Consider the following 25,983-nt stretch of genomic DNA (forward strand, 5'->3'; position numbering starts at 1 on the left):
AAACCAACCCATGACCTCGCTGATGCCGACAATACTCTGAGTAAATTTTCCCATTCCTTCCTCCTGTGTAAATAAGCTTAAAAAGAGAGACAATCAGCAGCAGTGAAATCAACACGCTTTATGAAGACCAGTGTAAGCATCCTCCCTTTCCTTTGAATGGCACTTCACAGTTTGTTCAGTGTTTCACATCTATCGTTTTGTTTGTCCTCCATAATAACAGAGGAAAGAAGACAGAATATGACTTTTTAATGAAGAAAATAAAAATAAAGAGGTAAAGTTAATTTTCCATGATTTTTCATAAGCCTTGAAGAGTTGTGTTTATTCTCTCTCTTTTTTTTCTTTTTTATCTCTCTCCATTTCTTTTGCTTTTCAGGGCCGCACCTGAGGCATATGGAGGTTCCCAGGCTAGGGGTCAAATTGGAGCTATAGATGCTGGCCCATGCCACAGCCACAGCAACGCTGGATCCTTAACCCACCGAGAGAGGCCAGGGACCGAACCTGCATCCTCATGGAGGCTAGTCAGATTCATTAACCACTGAGCCACAATGGGAACTCCACTCGTGTTTATTCTCTATCAGGTATTTACCCTAAAACAAAAGGGAAAACTAATAGAACAATGGGCTTAGAGGGAGAAGGGCTTTATCCACATCCGTCTAAAGGACTTGGGCAAGTCGTTTTCTTTCTCTGGGTCTACTGTTCTCATCACTAGAAAGGAAACATCTGCCTTTTGCATGTCGTACGAGATGGTGCAGAGAAAAAAAAGTGTTGCAGTTATGAAGTGCTAACTCCTCTGGGCTCATCACCACCACGGTGACTGCGTATCATCTGCTCTGATTGTTGGTCTTCAGAGGCCGATCTGACAGAGTTTGGAGCCTGAGTCTGAATTGACAGTTTGACTAGAACACATCTGCTTCTAACACCCCCACGCAAACAGCAGTCAGTGCCTAGAATGCAGTCGTGCTATTGTGCATAAAACAATGGAATGACGAGCTTTGATAAAAAGAGTTGTCACCTGAACCTTAAGTCAGACCATTTTTCAAGTTACAGGAAGATTGGGTTCCAGAAGTTCATCTATAAGTTTATCGAAATTTATAATTCAAGATCATGGGAAAACATGTTATCCATGTCAGGTCAGCCCACCAACGCCTGTTTACACACAGTGTGTGCAAAAGCTAAGAGTAATAATTCTGCTGTGTTTGGGATTAAATGGAATTTTGTGGACTGGCACAGGTTTCGTCTGTTCACCATCCGGATGAGAAAATGTATTCATGAGTGGGGACTCAGGATGCTGTGAGCACACATCCCCATTTTCAGAGCAGGGGGGGAAGACGCCCCTACCAATGAGAAGATCCCCCTGGGGAGAGGTCCCTCTGCAGCTGTGCTGGGCCCTTGGCACAGGATGAGAAAGGGTCTCCCTCCTTGCACCTGCCATGGCCTCTTACAAAGAAGAAAATGCTCCACCCCTTCTTTGCGACTCCGCACAGGACCTTCCTGTATATAGGACATTCATAATTTAGGTGTTTATAGGTCAGGGAATGATTAAAATGCATTTCCTAACTTCTATTTCCTGCTCTAGACATGGAAGAAGGGCAGTCTTTAATTATAAGATCAAAAAACGAAAAATCACTTGGCGTCTGGTTAGCCTGGTGACTGCAGCAGCTTGCGTGGCCTTTTCAAGCTTCACATTCAAATCCTCAAATGGGAAAAAAAAATGAGAAATTAACATCATCAGTAATTGAGGCAGACCTGGTATTAAAGGCTATTTATTCAGGAAAACTATCTTCATGGTTCATGCTTTCACAATAATGTACCAGCTGTTTAATTTAGCTTTGATCTGGCCCCATCCCTATTTTTCCCAGCATAATTTTTGCTACTGGCATGGATGTCACCCTGGGCTGGACCTGAACTGTCACTAGAGAAAATAAGATCAGACCTGGTGCACCTGGCAGGTGTCAAAAGCAAACAATCAGAGGCAGAAGAAAGACTAAGTAACTTGGACTTGAAGCCTGGACTCATACCAGAGTTTAAGAAAATAATTAATACTCTAAAGGTTAGTCCAGATGGAGAGCAAATGGAATGGAGCCCACCAGTATAGACAAGGGTGCCCTCAAATAGTTGAATCTGAACAGGCTTTGGGTACGTGGTCAGATGAGCTGCCCTGTTTACTGGCTATGGTTTGGCCCTCAGGTAACCTGGGATCCTGAGAAAGGGCAAAAAGTCATTGTACACCAGAGGTTGGAATCCCCCAGAGGTTAAAATTACTCCACCTGCAGAGATTCTGATTCAGTTGATTCACGGCAGGCCCAGGAACCTGGGGGCTGCATTTTGAAAAACACTATACCGGGGAATAGCACTGGATTTCGCCCCCGAACAAGTAGGTCATCTGTGACACCAATAAGGGAAGTGAATTAAGATAAAGAGGAGGTGAAGTCAGAGGGTGTACAGAAGCCCAGTATCAATCATCAGTTTCACAGGAAGCTTGAAACAAGTTAAGCATGAGGCCAGCAGGTGAAGAATAAAAACTAGAACCATTCTGGGCTTTGGTCCCAAGACACCTTAATCAAGAGGGACTTGGTGGGTATTTTGATGTGACATCTCTGGCCCAAGCTGCTGCCCATTTCTAGTCCACATCTGAAGAGCCCTGACATGGTTTTAGCTGGATGGTGACCCAGAGGACAGCCCTGTTTTGAGAGAAGATTGTAGGCAGGGACCTGCTCTGGGGGGGCTGGACCAGAAGCAGACCAGCAAGAAGAGATTGGAAGGGAAGGGAAGGCCAGTGGGTGAAAATGTACCAGTGGCTCCATTGTCCAAAGGATGGATGGGTTCTTCGAAGGGCTCTTCCTTAGACAAGCCAGTCCTGCATAAAGATCTACTCAGCCAGCTGGGTTCTGCCAGGTTTGGTTCTCACCCTGGGGGCCCTTTGGATGGTTGAGGGCAAGATATAGGGCAGTGGAAAGGCTGGACACTGAAGGGTATGTTTGATGGCCCTTGAGCTGCTGGGAATCCAGGGCCTTGTTGGTTTCCACTGGGATCGAAGCTGACGGAGAGGGAAGGAGGTGCAGTGCGGGGTTTTAAGAGGCAGGTCCTGCAGCTGGACTGAGTTTGCATCTTGCCGTTAGTACTTTTGGGCTGCAGAGACTGCGGGCACAATATTTGAATTTCAACTATCTTATTAGTAGAACGTAGACAATTACAGTTTCTACGTCTTGGGTTCTTGTAGGGATTACATGTGATAAGCAAGGTAAAGTGACTAGAAACTACAGGGTACATGCTACCCAGGAGGGAGGTTGCTATATTAACACGTTCTTTGTCTTCTCAGGCCTTTCTCTGTCCATCATGCCTCCTTCTGTCCATGTGCTTCCTGACCTCTGACTCGTTCCTCATAGCTTCTACCTGCACACTGCAATTTGCTCCATGTCTTAACATTCCAACCCAATCTTGCTTTCAGATGAGGCCGCTTGAAGGAATCATCTAGACTCAGTCATTTCCCCACCGACTGTTCACTTTTGCCCCCAACCAACCCTGTCCAGCTGCTCCTGCCAGCGTCCCTGATGAGGTGACTGGACTGACTGCCAGATCTGCAGGTGCCACCCCTGGCACCAGTCCACTTCCTCCTTCTTGGGCCTCCCTCCCTCCTGGTCGGCCGTTGGGTCAGGCTCACCCGTTTCTCCACTGGATGAGCTAATGATACCTTCTCGGTGTCTCAAAGCTGTTCCTCGGCCATGGCACCCTTCCTTCCATCACTTTGCCTGCTCTCCTCATATCTCACCAGCTTTTGTCCCCTTGCTGGTCATTTCCCCAATGTATCATTGTGATCTTCTTAACCCAAGAACATACATCTTCCAGTGTCTGCACATCTGCCTCCCTTCCCCCCAGCACACCCCCACAGAGCCTAGGAAACCCACCACATCACGAGAAAGGTTTTCCTTCTAAAGTGTACATTTCTTCTGTTTCTTGTTCCACCCCACCCGGAGTTTCCACATCTCGATAAATGGCTTCATCACTGACGCTCGTGTCCAGGCCACAAAGCTGGGAGACATCTGGAATTAAATGCCGTCCATCACTTTGCACGGCGATGCGGGCAGAAGACAGAGCAGTGCTGCCTCCAAAGCATAACACGTCCTGTGCCCTCTCCTGCCACCGCCCTCAGTCCTGGCCACCGTGATGTCCTTCCTGGACAGCTGCCATATGCTTGTTCTTCCTGCTTCCGTTCATGCAACCCCCCTCTCTTCCTAGCAGCCAGGGTCGTGTCATGTCACCTCCTGCTCACTGCCTTTTAATGCCTTCCTGAAGCATCTTCCATGAACCGCAAACCCTTTGGCCGTGGACCTCTCAGCCGCCTGGGACCTGACTCCCAGCAGCCCCTCTGCCAACATCTCGGATCGCTCTCCTCTCTTGCTGTGCTCCAGCATCCCTGGTCTTTTCATTTCCAGAGTAGGTCTAGTTCCTCACCTCCCTCAGGACATAACATTCCCTGGAACATTCTTTAGCCAGCTCTGTGGACGAGTGCCTCTTTCTCAGCTTTTAGGCCTTTCCTTCCCTAACAACTCCTTCTCTGAACGCCCCACCCAAAGCCCGTTCCCCTGGCCCACAGTTCCCAGAGCTAGCACCTTATTTCCTCTGTGGATTAATAATAATTTGTACTTATTTTATCCATTAAAATTATCCCCCCCCCTTTTTAATGGCTGCATCCATGGCATATGGAAGCTCCTGGGGCAGGGATTGAATTCAAGCCCCAGCCGCAGCCTAGCACACAGTTGAGGCAATGCCTGATCCTTTAACCCATTGCATTGGGCTGGGATCAAACCCACCTCTGCAGTGCCCTGAGCTCCTGCAATCTGATTCTTAAACCACTGCGCCACAGTGGCAACTCCTGTTTTCCTTTCATTATCCTCCCTACCACGCCTCCTTGAGAATCTAAGTTCCCTGAGGATTAGGGACCCTTTCCATGTGGCTCACCTTATGTCCTCAGAGCATAGCACAGCACCCCATATATAAGAAGGTTCCTTAAATACTTGTTAAATGACCAGCTGAATCAAACTGATTAAAAACTTGAGTGGTCTCCAGAGATTACACAGCACAGATCAGAGCCCTTGGCACACAAGGCGCCTGCCCACCCGCCTACCCCCTTCTCCTGCTATTTCTCTCCATTATTGGAGGAGCAGCTATAGCGACCTCTGAGCAGCCTCTAAATGGAACATCCTCTCTCGGGATAGGAACTCCACCGGGAAGATTGTGCCTGAGTCCTTGACCTAGAGAACTATCTTCTCTACGATGTCAGCTCTCCCCCAGCCCATCCCAAAGATGCCAGCTCACACCCTCCACTACGCACGCCTCCCTATGCGGAATTACTTCTCTTCCCAACCCTGCTCTCCGTTGGCCTGTGTGCACCACGGGACGTATTATTTGTCACTGTATCAGCAGAATCTAGCACCCACATAGCACATGATTGGTGTTCAGGGAAAAAGAAATTGTCAAATAAATGAACAAATGAATGAATGAATATCCCTTTCAGGAGGGTCTTAGAACAATTACATTAGACTACGCATTTATTCGTCTTACCGAAGTTGATAATTTTAGACTAGAAATTCAACATGACACATAGGATGAATTAGCATGATGTAGGCCATGGTACTAAAATTATGTGTAATAGCATAATAATACCTGGTATCAGATAATTAGATGTGACTAGGGACTTGAAAAAGTTTTAGGTCCATTTCCACTAGCAGTTGATTCTCAGTAATCTTGGGCATTTTGGATGCTGCCAAGTGACATGTAACTTGGCGATGACCCACTTTAGCTGTGAGAGCCTCGTATGTTGCAATATGTTGCCCTTGTCTCTCATGGTACAGCAAATGTTAACTTCACACACTCATTACACTGGACAGCATCCGTCAAAGGCAAGTGGATAGTAAGCTCCAAGGACTCCTATAGTCTCAACAAGACAAAGGTGTACAAGTGGCGCCAACCTAGGGATCATGCGTTTTCAAATAATTTGGACCTGAATCTTTCTCTCGCCGGGTCCTCTGTCAGTCTGGTAAAACCGTAACAAATGCAAACTACCTTTTTGTGCCTGGCAAGGTTGAAGTTCTTTTCCTCCAGCATCCTCTCTGGGCACGAAAACCTCCAAGACTGAGAAATGACTCTTGAGATGGAGGGGGATCCGGTTAACATCGGATGAAAACAGCTTTGCATAGAGCCAATAATTCATCAGCAACATCTGCACAGAAATAGTAAGATTGCAGTACATTTCAAATACCATAGACGGTGTTCTGGGAATTCTAAGACTCTACAGCCACTACCCTTCCACTTTTTAAAAAATTACTGAACATTCTGGTGTCGCTCAGGTTAACAGAATCCACCTTAAATGGTCCCGCAGACTTTAAAGATGGGACGACCCACCAAGGCAAAGGCAGGGTCGAGGTGACCTGTAAGAGATGTTGAGGCACCCAAAGCTTATCAACAGCTGGAAGCCATTACCGCCTTGAATAGTGGGGAGGTGAGGTCAAGTGTGGCTGGGGCTCTGGGGGAGGGGCCCCAAACAGCAGCTGGTGCCAAGGAAGGTCACCGTCACTTCCAGAAATGCCCCTTAAAACGAGGCAGGAAAATGCCTCCTTCTGGGTGCTGAAGAGCTTCAGTCCACAGAGGAGCAATCCCAGGGCTTAGAAGAGTGGGGAATGAGGGAGGAACAAAGAGAGAATAAGCTGCTGAATTCCCCAAGTCTAATTGCCAACCTTCCCCATTTCCAAGGTATTCTTTGCCATAATCTGGTCCTGGAGCTCGTCTTTGAGAACCAGCAGCTTAGAAACATGCAATTTAAATTGAATGTCCCTCTAATGTCCCTTTTGTGATCTTTGTTACTCAGATTGTTTACATAGACCAAGGGTCACCAATTACTTTGCCCCTAGAGCTAGATTGTGGAATGCCAGGAAATTGCTTTCGGTGATACTGCAAATTAAAAAGCAGAGTCACAGAACCTCAAAAGACATTGATTATCCAGCCTTCTCCTTGGCTGGGGAGGTCAGATACCTCTCCTATGTATAAACTCAGCAAGCCATTTTTTTTCTCTCATTTGAGTAACAAATACGTATTATTTTGCATGTAGATAGAGCATCTTGATGTCGTGCTTCTACCTTTATTTTAAAAATTACTGTTCTTTGCCTGCACAGTCATCCTACCTTATATCCTACACTTTTACCAAATCAAAACAAACAGAAGAATGAAGTCATAATTTCTGCAGTAGATTCATGTTTTTATAAGTGAAATTATCCATGACCCATCCCTGGTTAAAAGGATGGTTTCTGGTATTCTTGGTCATTGAGTTTGTATGTTTATTCCATCAGTGTGTCAAGCTCAGCTTTATGTTTATTCATTTTCCAGGAATAGTATTGATAATCTCTCCAAAATTTTCAGTTGCCATCAGTTTTCTTTTCATTTGCCCTCGAGGTAGTTTTTCACTCGTTCAGGCATTTTTTGTTTAGCTGTTTTTTTTCCAGCCCATCCCAGTCATTCTCTCTGCTTTCTCATACTCAAGTCTCCTGATAAAAATCACATGAACCGGAGTTCCCGTCGTGGCTCAGTGGTTAACCTCCTGCTTAGGAACCATGAGGTTTCGGGTTCAATCCCTGGCCTCGCTCGGTGGGTTAAGGATCTGGCATTGCTGTGAGCTGTGGTGTAGGTTGCAGACATGGCTCGGATCCTGCTTTGATGTGGCTCTGGCATAGGCGGGCAGCTACAGCTCCGATTGGACCCCTAGCCTGGGAACCTCCACATGCCGTGGGTGCGGCCCTAGAAAAGACCAAAAAAAAAAAAAAAAAATACATGAACCATGAACGATAATGTTTGTGTTCTTTGATCTACAAATGCACTAGTACTTTATTTGAAGTATTTATAATTCCCCTAATTTTGATTTCAGTAATGTAATGTTTCTCTAGAGAGAAATGGCTATTTGAATCATACGGAGAACCAATTAAACAAGTTAAGTTTTTTAACTCCTTAAACATTGGCCTGATTTTTATCCTTAATTCTTTTTCTTTTTTTCTTTCCGCAATGCTTATGTATTGAGCCCTTACTTCTATGCTGGATACAGATGTTAAACCAACACAGATCCTGTTGCCAGGAAGACTTTAGTACAAACAAGACTCCCAAGGTCAGATCTCCTGCCCAGCAGCCTCCACGGAGTTTCAGACTCATGGAAGCTTCTCTTGAATGACTGATGGGCCTCTCACCTTGAACGTTTCTCTAACCAAACCCTCGACTTCCCTTTGCTCATCTGCTTCTCCCAGGGTCTTCCCTTCCTCAGTAGATGCAATCCCATCCTGCCAGGGACTCAGGCCCAACTCCCTGGAGCTTCTCTTTCTCCATCACATTCCACAGCAATCCTTCAGAAAGACCCATTGGTTCCCTCCTCAGAACATAGGCAGAACCTCCCCCCCCGCCCCGCCGCCCCCCGATCTAAGCCCTGCTGTCTCTTGCCTACTGCAACCATCAAGAGCTTCTCAACTGGCCTCACTGCTCCCCCCCACTGCCCCCCACTGTCTACCCTCAATACAGTGTCAGATCATGTCACTTCTCTGCTCAGAACCCTCCAGTGGCTTCGCATGTGACTTAGAGTACAAGCAAAAGACTTTACAAATCGCTTGCAGGAGATCCAGCATGATTTGCCCTTGCCAGCTCTCCGGGCTGTCCACTGCCCCTTTCCCCTTCGCTCCTGTGAGCTGGTCTTACAGGTCTCCCAGCTGTTCCCGGAACCTGCCACGCCTTCTTCCGCTTCAGGCCTTTCTAAGTGCTGTTCTCCCTGCCTAAAATCATCCTCCAGAGCTCCACCGGCTGGCTCCCTTGTGTTTTCCTGTCTCTACTCAAGTATCGCCTTGTCAGAAAACCCTTCCCTTCTCTCCCAACTGAAAAGAGAAACCCCCTCCACTTGACAATTCCTATTGATCTTATTTTCCTCCTTAGCAGTTATCACCTCCTCACATAGAATGTGTACACTCTTTACTTTGACGTCTCCCCCCTAGAAGGTAAGCTCCATGGGGGCAAGGAGTTTGCCAGTTCCACTGTATGTTAGCATGAAGATCAGTGCCAGGCACCCTTCAGGTACTTAGGAAGCTTTGTTGACCGAGTGCACGAGCAGGTGCATGGAAGACCACGGATGAATGTAGGACCTATGATGGTTATGCGAGATTCAAAAGAGACACGCGCTGTGCACATGGAGATGACAGATGACTTCTGGTGGGAAAGACCAAGGAAGCCTCATGCCCGAGGGACCTGTGACCCACATTTTGAGAGGACAGAAGGCTGATGGCCCCTTGGTTAAAAGCTTGGGCTTCCTGTCCAACATACCTGGATTCAAATTCTGACCTTGCCACTTACAAGTGTGCTGAATTTCTTCGCCATTCTCACCCTTCACTTTCTTAACTAGAAACGAGTAATAAGGCCTGTCTCCTAGAGTTAACATGAAGATTGAAGGGGTTAATACAGGTCATGGTTTTTTTTTTTTTCCCCACTGTACAGCAAGGGGATCAAGTTATCCTTACATGTATACATTACAATTACATTTTCTTCCCCACCCTTTGTTCTGTTGAAACATGAGTATCTAGACAAAGTTCTCAATGCTACTCAGAAGGATCTCTTTGTAAATCTATTCTAAGTTGTGTCTGATAAGCCCAAGCTCCTGATCCCTCCCACTCCCTCCCCCTCCCATCAGGCAGCCACAACTCTTTTCTCTAAGTCCCTGATTTTCTTTTCTGAGGAGATGTTCATTTGTGCTGGATATTAGATTCCAGTTATAAGTGATATCATATGGTATTTGTCTTTGTCTTTCTGGCTCATTTCACTCAGTATGAGATTCTCTAGTTCCATCCATGTTGCTGCAAATGGCATGATGTCATCCTTTTTTATGGCTGAGTAGTATTCCATTGTGTATATATACCACATCTTCCGAATCCAGTCATCTGTCGATGGACGTTTGGGTTGTTTCCATGTCCTGGCTATTGTGAATAGTGCTGCAATGAACATGCGGGTGCACGTGTCTCTTTTAAGTAGAGTTTTGTCCGGATAGATGCCCAAGAGTGGGATTGCAGGGTCATATGGAAGTTCTATGTATAGATTTCTAAGGTATCTCCAAACTGTTCTCCATAGTGGCTGTACCAGTTTACATTCCCACCAACAGTGCAGGAGGGTTCCCTTTTCTCCACAGCCCCTCCAGCACTTGTTATTTGTGGATTTATTAATGATGGCCATTCTGACTGGTGTGAGGTGGTATCTCATGGTAGTTTTGATTTGCATTTCTCTTATAATCAAAGATGTTGAGCATTTTTTCATGTGTTTGCTGGCCATCATACACATCATGTTTAGCAGACACAAAGGGTACCTCTTAACACGTGGTCACGCTTAGAAAAGCAAAAAATTGGAGGAGACATTCTAGGTATAGGGACCTTGGAAAGGAGGTGGGGAAGCAGGATGTGGCCAGTGAAAAGCAGGGCAGTCTGATCTTTCCGAACGTGAGAGCCATGCACGGGGAACACGAGGGAATGATGCGGAGTAGATGATCGTGGCCATACTGTCGAGGATCTTAAATGGCAGTCGTGAGGGTGAACTTTATCTAATGGCACCAAGGAATCGCTGAAGGCTTAGACTGTTCTGATGCATAGGAAACACCCTGTTAGCTATTTTCAGAGCCTCAGTGGGTAGGGCCATTGGGAGAGAGAGAAGAGAACAAACCCTAAAGACCGCTTGCAGATGGCTACAAAAGGACTCAGATTCTGCAACTGCTTAGACATGAAGAGGAGTCTGATGTTCTGCTCTTACGTGTCCACACCTGCCAGTGTTCTTAATTGCGAGTAAGAGAATCTCCTCCAATTGGATCACGTCTTTAACCCTGCCTACCTAGCTTGTAAAATCTGCAGAATACAAGAAGAAATAGGCTTGGGAACTATTTAACAGCAACAGTGACAATACCCTTCTGTTGTCATGGGGAGCCAACCCCCCAATCCCACAATTCCCACTTCGGACCTTGGCAACAGGAGCCAGAACCCTTGCTGTCCTGGAAATCCGAAAGCATCCAACAGCCACGTTGGCCAGAAAGTGAGTTCCACATGGTAGCTACTCGGTCCCATTAGTCTCCTTTAAGTGGAAGTCTTGCCGGACTGGGTCTAGATTATGTCACACACCTTCCCTGGAGCTGCAAGGAGGTGGGGAAAAAGAGTTTCCTGAAGTGGGACTCATCATGTGGGAAATTCGCCAGACATAGGAAGTGTGTTTAAAAGATACTTGGTGGCTGCTAATCATGACAAATGTCAGTTTCTGCCATGAATAGAAATTAGGAAGCCAGGAGAAAGAATGCATTGGCTCTAGGTAAGGCGATGTTGAAAAATTGAGTTTGGGTACGAGCTCCCCGTGGAGTGTTGGATGGAACACATGTCGAAGACCTTCGGATGTGGATTTGGAGTTCAGAATGGCATTATGGGCAATGTCATCCAAGAGTGGAGATTGCTGAAGCAATGTAAATGCATGACATTGCTCGCTGAACTCTTAACTGGTGTTTTTTGCATGTCCCCTTGATTTTGTTTCTTTATTTTTGAGAATTTATGTATCGTTGGTAAAGTGAAAGTATGCAGTGAAGCTCAAAAATCTATGATGTTGGATTTCATTAAGTGACAAATGTATCTTTCTATAAGTTCTGTATTGGTTAAACAATTATTTAATTCAAAAATTGTTTAATGGGAGTTCCTGTTGTGGCTCAGCGGGTTAAGAACCTGACTATATCCACGAGGATGCAGGTTCAATCCTGGCTTCGCTTGCTGGGTTAAAGATTCAGTGTTGGTTGTAGATGTGACTTGGATATGGCATTGCTGTGGCTGTGGAGTGGGCTGGCAGCTGCAGCTCCATTTCGACCCCTAGCCTGGGAACTTCCATATGCCACAGATGTGGTCCTAAAAAGAAAAAAAAATTATTTAATGAATTGTTCAATTTTGTATGAGAATTATTTAATATTTGATTGAATATAATTTAATCTAGAATGATTTGGAATTTTTTATTAAATTAACTTAATTATTAAACAATTATTACTACACTTATTTAGAATTATTTGTTTTGATCTTTTAGTCTTAATGAACAGAATATTGATTAATAAATATCTTGGTGAATCAAGAAAGCTCAGTTCCAAATTTATAATCAGTATTCATATCCTTTGCCAGTTTGGGAGACTTTATATGAATTCCGTAGGATATTTCTTCCGTCAAACCCTGAAATGAACTTTCATTTCTGAATTGTTTTTTCTTACCTCATAGGGATATTTTGTCATCAAGTTTGATCAAGAAGCAGAATTGGGAGTCCTCTTTGTGGCTCAGTGGTTAATGAACCTGACTAGGTTTGATCCCTGGCCTCACTCAGTGGGTTAAGGATCCGACACTGACATGAGCTGTGGTGTAGGTCTCAGACGCAGCTCAGATCCTGCGTTGCTGTGGCTGTGGTGTAGGCCAGCAGCTGTAGCTCTGATTCACCCTCTAGCCAGGAAACTTCCGTATGCCTTGGGTCCATCCCTAAAAAAGCAAAAAAAAAAAAAAAAAAAAAAAAAAAGGAAGCAGAATTTCAACTGGTACAACATTGTAAATCAACTATACCTTCATTTTAAAAACATCTTTAAAAAGAAGCAGATTTGGCATATATATATATACATATATAATAAGACGCAAGGGATTTGTTATAGGAGTTACACCTGTCTGCAAGTATGGGAGCTGGTGGTGCAGTCTCTTACAGGCTGTTGGCTCTGTACCCCATGTTTAGGCAGAAACATGGAACCCTTGGGTCAACCAGACTGGCACGTGATGAAGAAAGCTGGATGTGGATGTGGTTGAGAGCAGAGAGCTGACATTGATGAACTGGAGCCCCTCAAAGTCAACCTCAAACTTGGAGAACAGTTGACACCTGCACCTGTCTCTCACCACCTCCAGCTCCAGCGCCGAGGTGGGGAGGAGCTGGTGTCTCGCACAGAGGTGCATCTGCACCTGCTCTGAGCCTTGGAAAAGTCAAAGGAGCAGATCTTAGGGGAATTGGAAGTGCAGTGAGACAGGGTGCTGGGCCACCCCAGCCCCTCCAGCTGCAGGTCAGCCTTGATGATCCGAACTTCCTGCAGGATCTGGAGCCTGGTCCTGACCTTCAGAGTGTGGGAATTATGGCTGCAGCTGTACTTGCACATCAAGTGCAGCCAGTCTCTTGTGACCAGCACTAACCCAGAATCGTACAAGGAAAGAAATCTGGGGGACACTGTTCCGGCTGAGCCAAGTTGACACTCCATAGTTGTAAGAATTTCTGCTCATAATAGTTACATTTTAAATGTTATCTCGCTGTATAGTTTGTTTGTTTTGTATGTTTAGGGCCACATCCCTGGCATATGGAAATTCCCAGACTAGGGGTTGAATCAGAGCCGCAGCTGCTGGCCTACGCCACAGCCACAGCAATGCAGGATCTGAGCTGTGTCTGCGACCTACACCACAGCTCATGGCAATGTCAGATCTTTAACCCACTGAGCGAGGCCAGGGATCGAACCCGCATCCTCATGGATCCTAGTCAGGTTTGTTATCGCTGAGCCACAACACAAACTCCTCTGTTTGGAATATTAATAGACATCGGACAACAAAAAGATCCTCTTGAATTAATTTTTAATGGTTTTGACTATAATAGTTTTAAATAAATTTTGGTCGCCTCTCTTTAAAATTTGCAAGTTACTCCCTCCCTCAAACATTACTTGTATTTGAGTAGCTTATTTAATATTCCAGCACCTACAGATGGTACTTGAAGACGAATGAAACAATCGTGGAGTGTTTTCAACTAAGTGGACGTATTGAATCACTGCAGGCTCTGGAAGCACTTTGCTTGGCCCTGTGTTCATGGAGACAAGACGCGCTAGGGAAGTGGGCTAAAGGGTTCCTTCCAGACCCTCGGTTGCTCAGCCTTCAGGCCAAGATCCTGCAGCCCTCTGTGCCCTTGCTTATTTCCTTTAAACCTTTGTTTATGGAAATTCGTTATTCATCATTCATCCCAGTCCTGTCTCCCTACTTTTGACCTCAGACCCTCTTCTCTCTCCGAGATTATATCTTCTCTTGCTCATTAAGCTAATAGACTGGAAAAGAAGAAGAAAAAAGTTCTTTGAAAGGCACTTCTTCCTTGAAGCCCTTGAGTGAGGAGCTTTTAATGATCTATCACTTTCTTCTTAGGAAAACCAGGCTCGGGGGTGGGGGCGGTGGTCAGAGTCATTTGCTCTTGAGAAGGAAAGTGAAACTTCAAAGAGAATCTTATCTTTAGAAACATATAAGCCCTCCTGTCTGATTCTCATCCGAGTTTGCAAATATTTCTTTTTTCCCCGTATTACATAACAACACAGTCACACTTAGAATGTTATAATATTCGAGTTTGCAAATATTTCTTTTTTCCCCGTATTACATAACAACACAGTCACACTTAGAATGTTATAATTCACTTGCTTGACGGTGTTTTGGGTTCTGTGGAAAATAATAGTTTCATTTCACATATTATTTAAAAGCTACTGTTGGGTATGTCTGGCTAGATATGTAGGTAGGCACATGGATTGATCAGTGGATAAATGGATTGGTGAGTGGGCAGATGGGTAGGTGGATACGGAGAGATAAATACATTGAGTGTCAGAGAGGAAGATGCTACTTGAAATCATTTACCTATTATTGGGTTTTTTTGTTTTTTTGTTTTTTGTTTTTTAGGGCCCACCCTCGGCATATAGAAGTTCCCAGGCTAGGGGTTAAATTGGAGCTGCAGCTGCTGGCCTACACCACAGCTTACGGCAATGCTGGATCCTTAACCCACTGAGCAGGGCCAGGGATCAAGCCTGTGTCCTCATGGATACTAGTCAGGTTAATTTCTGCTGAACCACAATAGGAACTCCCCTATTACTCCTTTTTAACACCAATGATTTCACTTTTCAAGGTTGGAAAGACAGTCCACTAAGGAAATCTTATTCGTGAAATAAAATCCTTTTATATTAATAAAATCCCTAATACACACACACACACATGCATTTATACATATATGTGTATATATATATATTTATATATGTAAAAAAATCCTTCAGAAGTTTCTAGATTTTGAGAATTCTGAATTATAAATCCCCAATAGTTCAAACTCCTCATTTTATACATAGGAAACTGAGGATCTCAGAGTATAAGCAGTAAACTTAAATGTAGCATCCAAGCTTCAACCTAAATTTTCTAAATCTTACTGCTTTCTACTATGCCACTTGGAGAAATACATGGCCTCAGCAACTCGCATGTAAAATAGCCTCATTTGATCAAACACAATTTAGGTGTCAATGCTGGAATACAAATGATGCGGTTAGTTGATGGGTGGATTTATTTCTTCATCTGTACCAAATCATATTTATAAGATTATGGCCTGGTAGTTAAACTTCAGCTAGAGACTGGATATCTGTTGGGGTTTTTTATTGAACTGTTGTTAATATTTCTAGGATATAGGTTTTTGAAAGATCTCTTTTAGAAGTACGAACTGAGATGTTTAGAGATGAAACGATCGCAATGTCTTGGACTGGCTTCGAAATGGAATGTATTGGGAAAAATAGATGAAACAAGACTAGCCTATTTGATGCAAATCAAAACCACTGTGAGGGATCACCTTATTCTGACCAGCGTGGCCATCATCAAAAAATCCACAAACAATAAATGCTGGAGAGGGTGTGGAGAAAGGGGAACCCTATTACACTGTTGGTGGGAATGTAAATTGGTGCAACCACTGTGGAAAATAATATGGATCCTCAGGAAACTAAAAATAGCATTACCATATGATCCAGCACTCCTACTCCTGGGCATCTTTCCAGAGAAAACTATGACTGGAAAAGATACACGTACTCCAATGTTCATTGCAGCACGATACGCAAGAGCCAAGACATGGAAACAACCTAAATGTCCATCGACAGAGGAGTGGATAAAGTAGATGCGGTACATATACACAATGGAATATTACTCACCCATTAAAAGGAAAGAGGTGATGGCATTTGCAGCAACATGGATGGACCTAGAACTTATCATGCTAAGTGAAGTCAGACAGTGAGGCTCCAACATCAAATGCTATCAGTGACATGTGGAATCTAAAAAAAGGACACAATGAACTTCTTTGCAGAACAGATACTGACTTACAGACTTTGAAAAACTTATGTTTTCCAAATGAGACAGGTTGTGGGGGGGTGGAGGGATGCGCTGAGGGTTTGGGATGGAAATGCTATGAAATTGGGTTTTTATGATCATTGTACCACTATAAATGTAATAGCATTCATTGAGTAATTAAAAAAAAAAGACTAGCCTATTTGATAATTTTTGAAACTGGATAATGCATACAGAGGAGCTCATCACACTATTGCCTCTGCTTTGGTTCATGTTTGAATATTTCATAACAAAAAGTTAATTTTTAAAAAAACACTGACACCAGAGCATTGAGGTGATGAGCGTAAGCTTTGGAGTCAAAATGAGGGTGATTTCAATTCCAGATCCGCCATGTACTGCCTCTCCATTTATAGTATGCATGTAAAGCAGCTTCCTTGGAGAGTTGTAAAAATTAAATGAGATAACACACATAAAATTCTTAAAACAACCTTAACACATTTGCAATCATTCAGGTTTTACCTAGTATATTATTACTGGCATTGTCATTATTTGAAAAGCTGCCTTATCTCCATGGCTTTCTGTTCCACCACACCTACAGCAGTGGTTAAAAAAGAAACGTTAAATAAATAAAAGATGGGACTGCTATTATCCTAGGTTTTGAAATAGAAATTCCAAGTACTCACTGAAGTTTTTAAATGTCATCTGGCAAAGAAGTTGAAGGGTTCCACTGTCAACTGCAGAAAGGGAAAAAAATCAATGCTCCTGATTATAAAAGTCAGAGCACTCTGATATCTTATACCCAGCTCAGAAGTGGGAACCGCAGGTGGCTTTGGCCTGTGGCTGGGTGTGCGGTCTGCCAAGGCAGCCGATTTCATTCATTGCTGAATAACTGTTCAGCATCGGCTCCTTTTGGCTCCTCTTCTCCCTCTGTGCTTGTCTTTCTTCCTCAGTTCCTCCACCACTGATTTTCTTAGTTTTTTGGTTTGTTTGTTTTTTGTTTTTTGGGTCTTTTTGTCATTTTAGGTCTGCACCCTCGGCATATGGAGGTTCCCAGGCTAGGGGTCCAATCTGAGCTATAGCCCCCGGCCTACACCACAACTACAGCAACTCGGGATCCGAGCTGCGTCTGTGACCTACACCACAGCTCATGGCAACACCGGATCTTTAACCCACTGAGCGAGGCCAGGGATTGAACCTGCGTCCTCAAGGATGCCAGTCCGGTTCGGGTTCGTTAACCACTGAGCCATGACGGGAACTCCAGGAAAGGATGCCGTTAGCCAGAATCAAGGATTCAGCACTTTATTCATAACATAGACCACTTTCAATTAAAAGATCTAGACCCGTTGCTTTGCAGAAGACTTTTGGGAGGTCATCAGTATTTAGCCAGTGCCCATTTTAAACACTGCTAAGTGTATGGATGTGGAAAGAAAAATCTAGTATTGTTAATTCACATGTACATTGATAAATGCAAAGCAGATTCATAAGGATGGAGGTTAAAGTCTTTAGAATATTATGCAAGTCTGTATACACTGTCTGGAACACAGCCATCACCCCCACCTGCACACCATAGCTGGTGTAACCTCTTGTACCGCTTCCGTCAGCCTCCCCATGTGCTCCAGGTAAGCACCCCTGCTTCAAGCTCCTTGTGCTTGTTTCTCCTCCACCTCAAGAAGTGACCTTGTGGGGTGTTGCTATGGCTTGCTTCCTCAGTGTCTGATCAAATACAACCTTCTTGGGGTGGCCTCCCCTGACACCGGATTAATACAGTAAACCGCAGCCTGAACCTGCACTGACTGTCTCTTTTCTCTGCTCTTCGTGGCATTTATCATCTTTTAACTGTGTACTTTACTTACTTATTTAGAAAATGATGACTCTCCTCCCACCCCATAAAGGCATGGATTTGTGTCTCTTTTCTTCTTTTATAGGATCCTCAATGACTAGAACACTCCCTGGCACATAGTCAGTGTTAAATAAACATTGTTTAGTTGAATGAATGAGAATGAATGAAAGATAGTGCATGAAGGAACAAGGGGAATAAGTACTGAAAGAAATGTGACACTTGTCATCACAAAGGTTTGCTCATTCATTTTTAGCTGGCAAAGGCCAGTTCCCTCTTCTGCCTACCTAGAGTCTGTCTTCTGAATCAGAGCTACCTGTCTGAGGATCGGACTCGCCCCAGACAGTCTCTGCAGCGATGGCTGTGCCCTTTCTCCGAGAACTCCCGTGTGACCACCCCCTACAGCCCACAACGTGAGAGCATCTTCCCAATTCAGTAAGCCCTACTCTTTCATGTGGGGGTGGGGGCTGCCGTGTGTTACAAGGGCCCAGAGCTTAATCACAGAGACTTTTAAGATCTGTGCTTAGATTTAATTCTTTGACCCGTTATTACCTGTCTTAGGAAAAAGCTTATCTGAAATAAGAAAACATCCATTTTAAATATTTTACCAAGTCTCTTCCAAAGAAAACAATGGTGTGAGTCTAAGTGCATAAAAGCAACGCAAACTGTTACAGTATCACAAATGTGAGAAGGCCTCGCTTTGTTTCTTGGTGCACATAAAATTCATTGATCAGGGAAGCATTTATGGGCCTAAACTGGACTGTTTGAGGAAGAACACAGGCTATACTTTCTTAAGCATGTTGAAAAAATTTTTAATTGTATAGTCGTTGAGGGATGTATCACCTTCTTTAGGAAAGCTCTTCCTCTGAAGGAAGGAGGAAGGGATTGCAGCTCAACCCACTTCGGCCTGTCTCCCCACACTCTCCGGATGTTGACACCCCAAATCCACACCGTTGTCTCTACAGCAGCTAGTGGTTTCTGTAGAGTAACGTTCTGCCTGTAAAGCAAATGACAGAAGCACAGTGTCCTCCTTGAACTCTTCTCTTTGCAATGTTCTTTCTTAACCGTAAGTTGGGGTCCATGAGTCCTGCATTTTATAACAGAGTATCCTCTTAAAAGATGCTCAATATGACAGTTAGGTTGGATTACAATTTATATCAATTTCCCTCTTGGAAGAAGAAAACTCTCACTCAGAATAAGATTTGTCAGAAGGTGACAGCTGGTTTTTGTTGGATATGGATTTCAGTAAACAGTTAAGACAGTAGAGCTTTTACTAAGATGATTTAATAAAGCTCATTAATGGGGTTGATTTACATAGCTGACCTGGATAGAATATGAAATTCATCTTCTCCGCTGCAGGAAGGTGTCATCAAAATATATGGATGTATTAAATGCACTGCCAGTGTTACATTTTAACTCTAAATGCAGTCACCCTGTTGAGGTAAGACACACAAAGGGAGAAATCATTTCGGACACACAGTTTACATGTATTTTCCTTTGTTTCTAAAGTACTCAGTCTTCCTCATCAGGAAAGTATTAATAGCATTTCACTGGTATGAAAAAAAAAAGCTGAGTTATTTCAGAGGTGATAAATCAAAGCCATTAGATCGATCAGCGTTAAAGCCAATGAGTTGCTGGAGAAGAGCCGTAGCTCACAGAAGGCATCCCTCTGTCTCGCTCTGCTGTAGCCACAGGCATGAGTCAGCAAGAGAGCATTTGACCCAGCAAAACTCCCCCCTGTGTCTGAACTGTGACTCAGACAATGCTGAGCCTCCGCGCACAAGCCACTTGGCTATTTGCTCTTTTCTAGCCCCATGCTCAGTGCTCTCACTCTTCATGGCGCTGTGAGCGAGGGCCTGGTATGGTCTACCTGCCCAGGATGCGATTTTTCCCATATGAAGACCTCCTGGTCCCCCCTTCAGTTTTAGGGGAGGGGAAGGAGAGGGGTTCTATTTTACGCTGGACCCCCCCCCCCGGGGTGTGCCTGACGGGCCTTGTGTGTGAAGCTTGTAAAATGCGGGATTTAAGCTATGCATTGTACCAATACAACCAATTGGCAACATCTATTATTTATCTGAATGGTGGTGGAAAGTATTCAAAGTTCCTTTAATCCTCTCAGCAATCCTGAGAGGATTGCCATTCCCTCTTGCGGAAGTGAGGGATCACAGGCACAAGGGACCCCGGGCAAAGTCACAGGCTCATCAGTGGGAGAGATGGCATCCGAACTTGAGAACTGGCTGGAACTTGCGCTCACCGATAGACCATAAGGGCTTTTCCAGAGCAGCGATATTAACCAGAGCTCAAGATGATGCCACATATCATGAACTGAAAGAGTGTGAAATTGGGATTCATTTAAAGCTGTTCACCAGACTAGCAGTGTGAGTGAAACCAAGCAATTTAACTTAGCCCAGCCTTAGTTTCCTCGCATGTAAGATAGGTTTAAAGACCCAGGACCAAGTACCAGCCTACCTTCCCTGAGTTCCCTCTGTCACTTGTCTGGATTCCTTTCCCTCTGCTCACCTCTGTCTCCCATAGGCCCCTGGATCCCTCCTTCTCTTTGTTGTATGAAGGCTGCTGGGAAGCTCAGCTCATACAACCTGTGAAAACCTGTGAGGTGCTTGTGGTCAGGGCTGTGCTCTGCACACAATTCTGGATGCTAAAAACTAGCTCTGAGGGTGAGATCGGTGAAGAGTCTTAAATCATGTAGAGGAGTTCCCGTCGTGGCGCAGTGGTTAATGAATCTGACTAGGAACCATGAGGTTGCAGGTTCGATCCCTGCCCTTGTTCAGTGGGTTAACGATCCGGTGTTGCCATGAGCTGTGGTGTAGGTCGCAGACGCGGCTCGGATCCTGCGTTGCTGTGGCTCTGGCGTAGGCTGGCAGCTACAGCTCCGATTCGACCCCTAGCCTGGGAACCTCCATATGCTGCGGGAGCGGCCCAAAGAAATGGCAAAAAGACAAAAAAAAAAAAAAAAAAATCATGTAGAGAAGCACTGTTTATAGAACTTGCTTTTCCATAGACTAATATTTCCTAAAGTGCACAATTGATAGTAATGGGAGTTACCAAAAATAAATAAATAAGGGGATAAACAAAACTAAACAGATTTATTTCTTGCAGGACTTCTCAGAGCCTTTAATATGTGAATCTCCAAATGGACAATATAGTATGCAAAGTCTCCCCCCAAAATCTAAAAAGGAATCCTTTTTAATTTCCCCCAGATCATCTTGCAGGACCAGTATTTAGCAGGAAAAAATAGGGGCACGTTTAGGGCTCTGGTGGCACTAACCAATAAATGCAGGACTCAGTGTTTGGGATTGTTTCTGGTACTTGGGGAGTAGAGCAATGAGATTAGCCCCATACCCCTGATTTCTCTGTAGAGCTGGACCTCGAGCCCTGTTGAGGAAGCTGCAGCCTGGCCCAGATTGTACAACAGAACTAGATTGTTCCTACAACTCGAGAAGTAAAAGCTGATTCATGGATTTATTTTATCAGTCTCCTGGGATATAGAAACCCTAGTTTGCTAGTCCTTAGGCTATTCGGGACAATGTAGAGAAGGCTCGGTTGCAGATGTATATGGGTCACGGACTTGAGAACGAGTTGAGAAAATAATGTCAGGATTCACAGATTAGAAAAGAGTCAGAGGAAAAACATGATGATTATCCGTAAGTGGTAAATCTATGACCAGCCCCTATTGGTGTCCACCACTCCAATCTGAACCTGAAGATGTCAACTGGGCAGACATGTACGGTTGAGCAGGTTATGGACTGCCTAACTCCAGGGGATCACGTATTTTATGAATGGCAACGGCAGGATGTTGACTACAACCTACATAATGCCCTGGAAATTTACATGCATGACCTCCCTGGTCATACGCAGTGGCCCCAGACATTCACCTCAGCAACTAAGTATGCTACCTGAAAATGTGTTCTTACAGAATATTGCTTTGGTCTGTCAGGCTGTAGCTGGTTTGCCCATTAAGAAGAGTTCTTAAGGTTGGGGGCAGAAAACCTAATAGGCCACCCAAGCAGCTAAAAATGTGCAAGAAATGCATACAAAATACCATAAAGGTAGGATTTGAGTAATTATGAATTTTAAAGTTAAACCTCAGGGAGTTCCCTGGTCTTTCAGCAGGTGAAGGATCCAGCATTGTCACTGCTGTGGCTCGGGCTGCTGCTGTGATGCAGGTTCGATCCCTGGCCAGGGAACTTCTGCATGCCTCGGGTATGGCAAAAAAAAGAAAAAAAGAAAAAAATTGTTGCTGAGCTCTTTAAAAAATAATAATAGTAAAATTAAATGAAACCTCTGTATTTCCTTTGGAACATTTCAGGACGTTCTCTATATTTCCACGTTTCCAAGACACTCTTTCCTTATCATTTTCCTCTTCAGAACAAAAGAAGCCACCAAAACGTCACTCGCCAACTCCCTGCTTAAACACGGCGATGGGGTGTGAATCTTAGCTCGAGTTGCAGGAGTAGACTGGGTCTGAGTATTCTGCCACGGAGGGGCCACCCACCTCCTCTGCCCCTAGGTTCTTTAGAGACCCTGCCTGGAGGCTTCCACCCTCGCTGCCTCCGTTTCTCTATTGCAAAACCAAGGTAAGGGTGACCTCCCAGACTGAGCGGGAGTGGAAGTGATAAATTACCGTAAAGTGCTTTTCGAAAGCGCGTGTACAATGAGTGCTTAATAATAAGCTCTCCAGTCCTGAGACATAAAGATAAATTACGCAGTCCTTTTTTCTCCACCGAGAACAATGATAGAATCTGTCTTTGGGTGTCAGTTCGTCTAATGAGGGCAATAACTGCTTATTAGTTGATTCAGTGTGAAAAATATATTTTAATCGCCCATTTGGTGAAATTTACGTTTTTCTAGAAGTTTGGGGATCTTTTGTTTCCCCATGCCCAATGTTAAAAAGGCCTTTAAAAGGAAAATGTTGATTTCTCACCCAAAGGCAGTTTGCTCATTTTACTTAAAGGTGAAATCTTGAGACGAGAGCGTTTTTACAGTGTGGTCCAAATTATCAGCTCAGCAACGTTACGTAACTCAAAGTATATATAAAGCTAAGTTATAAATGCTTAATTATGTTAAAAATAACTTTGAAATAGATTAAAAATATCATCTGTGCTTCTTCGTCAAGAATCTAGCAAATGGAGAACTTTTGAAATTACTTTTGGAACACGAGGGTTCACGTGTGACGAGGGCTCGCTCGGGAAGGAAGGTCTTTGTGTTTGTCGCAGAGTTTGTGGGTTTTGAAAGCCGAGAGCCGAAGTTTGCCAGTGTGTCCTCTGTATGTGGATAGTTTTCTGTTCATTGACAGCAGCGTTTTCCTGTGGAAACATACAAATGTTTATTACTATAAATAAACACCAATGATCCTATACAACTGTGAATTTTAAAATGTTACTTATTTTGAGACAACAGTCAGGATTTAACCTTCTCAGGGAAGGCGTCTCAGTCCGGTTTCTGGTACAGGCAGGATTTCTGGCTGCTGTAATCAGGCGCTTGGGTGTGTGGCATTTCGGTGTAAGGAGACCATGGGGGAAGCCCTGGGGGAGGGAGGCAGGGTTTCAGGGGTGGGGGGTGCAGGTAACATTTGATGCACCCTCTGACACCGTGTAATGATCCTCCTGGAATGCTGAGGAAGGACAAATATCCCAGAGGGCTAAAATCTTTTCTGTCTTTAATAAAGGCCAAGCATTGTGTTTCTAGTTTCCTCGTCTTCAAATAAGGGGCCAGGATCTCGATGAATCGTAAGATTTCTTCCAGCCCTCGGATCCGTGATTGCAATCTCCCCACAATCGCCTCAGGCAGGACTGGACTGCTTTGCAAAACAAAATAATTACATTTGTAAGGGATCAGGCTTGTTGGGGAGGCCGGCAATGCAATCCGATGGGGGTGAAGGCACAGAGAGGGAGCCTATGGGCATCAGCTCAGCCCAGGAAACACAAGGGCGCAGGCAAAGCTGGAGCAAAAATTGAGGCGAGTCGATAAAGAACAGCTCTCATTCTGTTTGGCTGTAAGAGAGAGACCTGTTAACAGAGTTCAGGATCATAATGACTCCGTGAATATTTAAATGTTTCTTCCTTTCTCGTGAAGCCCTGTCAGTGCAGGGATCTGTAAAGCTTTGAGATTTAAAGGTTAGCGATCTTAGAGAAAGAGCACAGTGACATGAGGCCAGAATGATGTAAGGTGATGACATCAGGACCAGAACGCTGTTGCCAAGGTGAACCTGTTTTTCTCTCTGATCCCGATGGAAGGCTAAATAATTGCCCATTTCTGGTAAAGAATCTATCCGTGGCATGATCCCTTTTCTGTAGCAGATAAAACAAAGCCAGATGCTTTCTCTTTGCACAAATTCTTTTTTAAATAAAGGTAGGCATCTTTTTTTTATTATTATTCTAAAACATACCACACATTCCTGGAAGAAAACCAAGAACACTTTATATAAGTTTGAACTTTGAATGATCAAGAATATATGCCGAGATCTAAATGGATTATCTAAATGAGATGACAATTTTGACGAGTCAACCTGAAAGGGGGTAGCAGGATTTAAAATTTCATGAAAAGGGAAATAGGGCAACATGACAACATGAAAAGAAAGATCTACTGCCTTCTGAGTATTGACCAACAAGGGAAGGCAGCGAGGGGGCTCCTGGGTCGGAAGGTGGAGAGAAGAGACAGAAGCCACCGTTTGATGGCTCTCCACTGAGATGAACTGAGTAACAGGTTCTCCCGTTAGTACAGAGGGAGAGAACGGGGCCGAACAGAGAAAAACCATGGGGAATAAAGGATGGGATTTAGCACCAAACTGGAGGCTGAGTAGTTGAAGAGAGAAGTCCCTCCCCCATGGCGGTCTTCCAGAATTCTCCCTGGGGTGTGCATCTTCTGCTTGGAACAGCCCATGACGCATTACCTCGGCCCTGCAATCTCAGCCCAAAGGCACTTTCTCAAGGAGGCCTGTCCTGCCTACTTCGTGCAGGTGGCAAGCATCTCCTCCCAACTCTCCTCAGACTGCCTTGTCACCTGTACCATGTCCTGTTTTTCCTTTGCCTTTTTTTTTATAAACACGTGACACCTTCTAATTTACTGTCCGATTTTTCTTTCTTTTTTTCTTTTTCTTTTTTTCATCTTTTCTCTTACAGGTAGAGCCTGTGCACCATCGCAGTAAAGAAAATGGACTCTGAAACCAACCTGCTTGGGGCACATGGGGTCCCTCACTGACTGGCTGTGTGACCCCAGGAAGGCAACATCCTTGCCCAGGTGATGCTTCTCATCTGTAAGGTAAGGCTGAGATGATAAAAGCATGTGTTTCATAGTGTTGAACTGGACACAGAGTAATTACTAGGCAAATATTTCATAAATTGTCTCTACCCGTGCCAAACAGCCAAGGCTTTGGGACCTCCCAAGAAGCAGTTGTCACGAGCGGCATCTGGAGTAGGAAGGAGAGAAGAACACATTTTCCAGAAATTGGCATTTTCTTTGGAAGGGTAGTTATGCCCACCGGTCACTATATAGCCACTAGGGGCCCTCTGCTGGCCAGAAAAACCCGGGCAAATGGTCTCTTAAGATTTGACAGAGAAGAAGGGCTATGAAGGTCTAGTCCAGCCAAGACATCGGTCCTGGAGCCACAGGGACTTCAGGTAACTCTGGTTCCAAGAAATGAGGAGAAGGGAGCGCTGGATATGGGGTTGATGCCCCACAAGCTGTTGGCAAAGGTGAGAACCTTGATTAAACAGGAAGATGTGGCATCAGATGAAAGGCGTTGAGGTGACTGAGGTTAGCAGGGATGCCTAGAGCCCAAAGAACAGGGCAGGAAAAACAAAATTTATCTGGGCCAGTGTTTCCCAAAATGCTTCCCCCCCCCAAAAAAAAACACCACACTAATTAGATATTTTTAAAATAAAACAGTGGAGTTCCTGCTGTGGCACAGTGGGCTAAGCATCTGACTGTAACGGCTCAGGTCACTGAGGAGGCACGGGTCCAATCTCCAGCCCGGCGCAGTGG

At 44.5% G+C, this 25,983-nt stretch overlaps 1 long non-coding RNA gene across 3 annotated transcripts in view; it reads left to right on the top strand.

Moving 5' to 3' along the window:
- Window positions 1-25,983, top strand: part of LOC146398683 (uncharacterized) — a 146,720-nt gene that overhangs the window by 110,779 nt on the left and 9,958 nt on the right. For 2 of the 3 annotated variants that reach the window (XR_014819770.1, XR_014819771.1), the window contains exon 2: window positions 25,122-25,260. This is a non-coding gene — a long non-coding RNA (uncharacterized LOC146398683). Of the gene's footprint in view, window positions 1-22,368; window positions 22,578-25,121; window positions 25,261-25,983 lie in introns of those variants that run through there. The other variant, XR_014819769.1, reaches the window with a different exon arrangement.

The sequence above is a fragment of the Sus scrofa genome, chromosome 11, assembly GCF_054392235.1.
Source record: "Sus scrofa isolate SSC_HxYL_T2T_F1_AM1 chromosome 11, Sscrofa_HxYL_maternal_Yorkshire_Landrace_v2.0, whole genome shotgun sequence".
Classification (NCBI taxonomy): Eukaryota; Metazoa; Chordata; class Mammalia; order Artiodactyla; family Suidae; genus Sus; species Sus scrofa.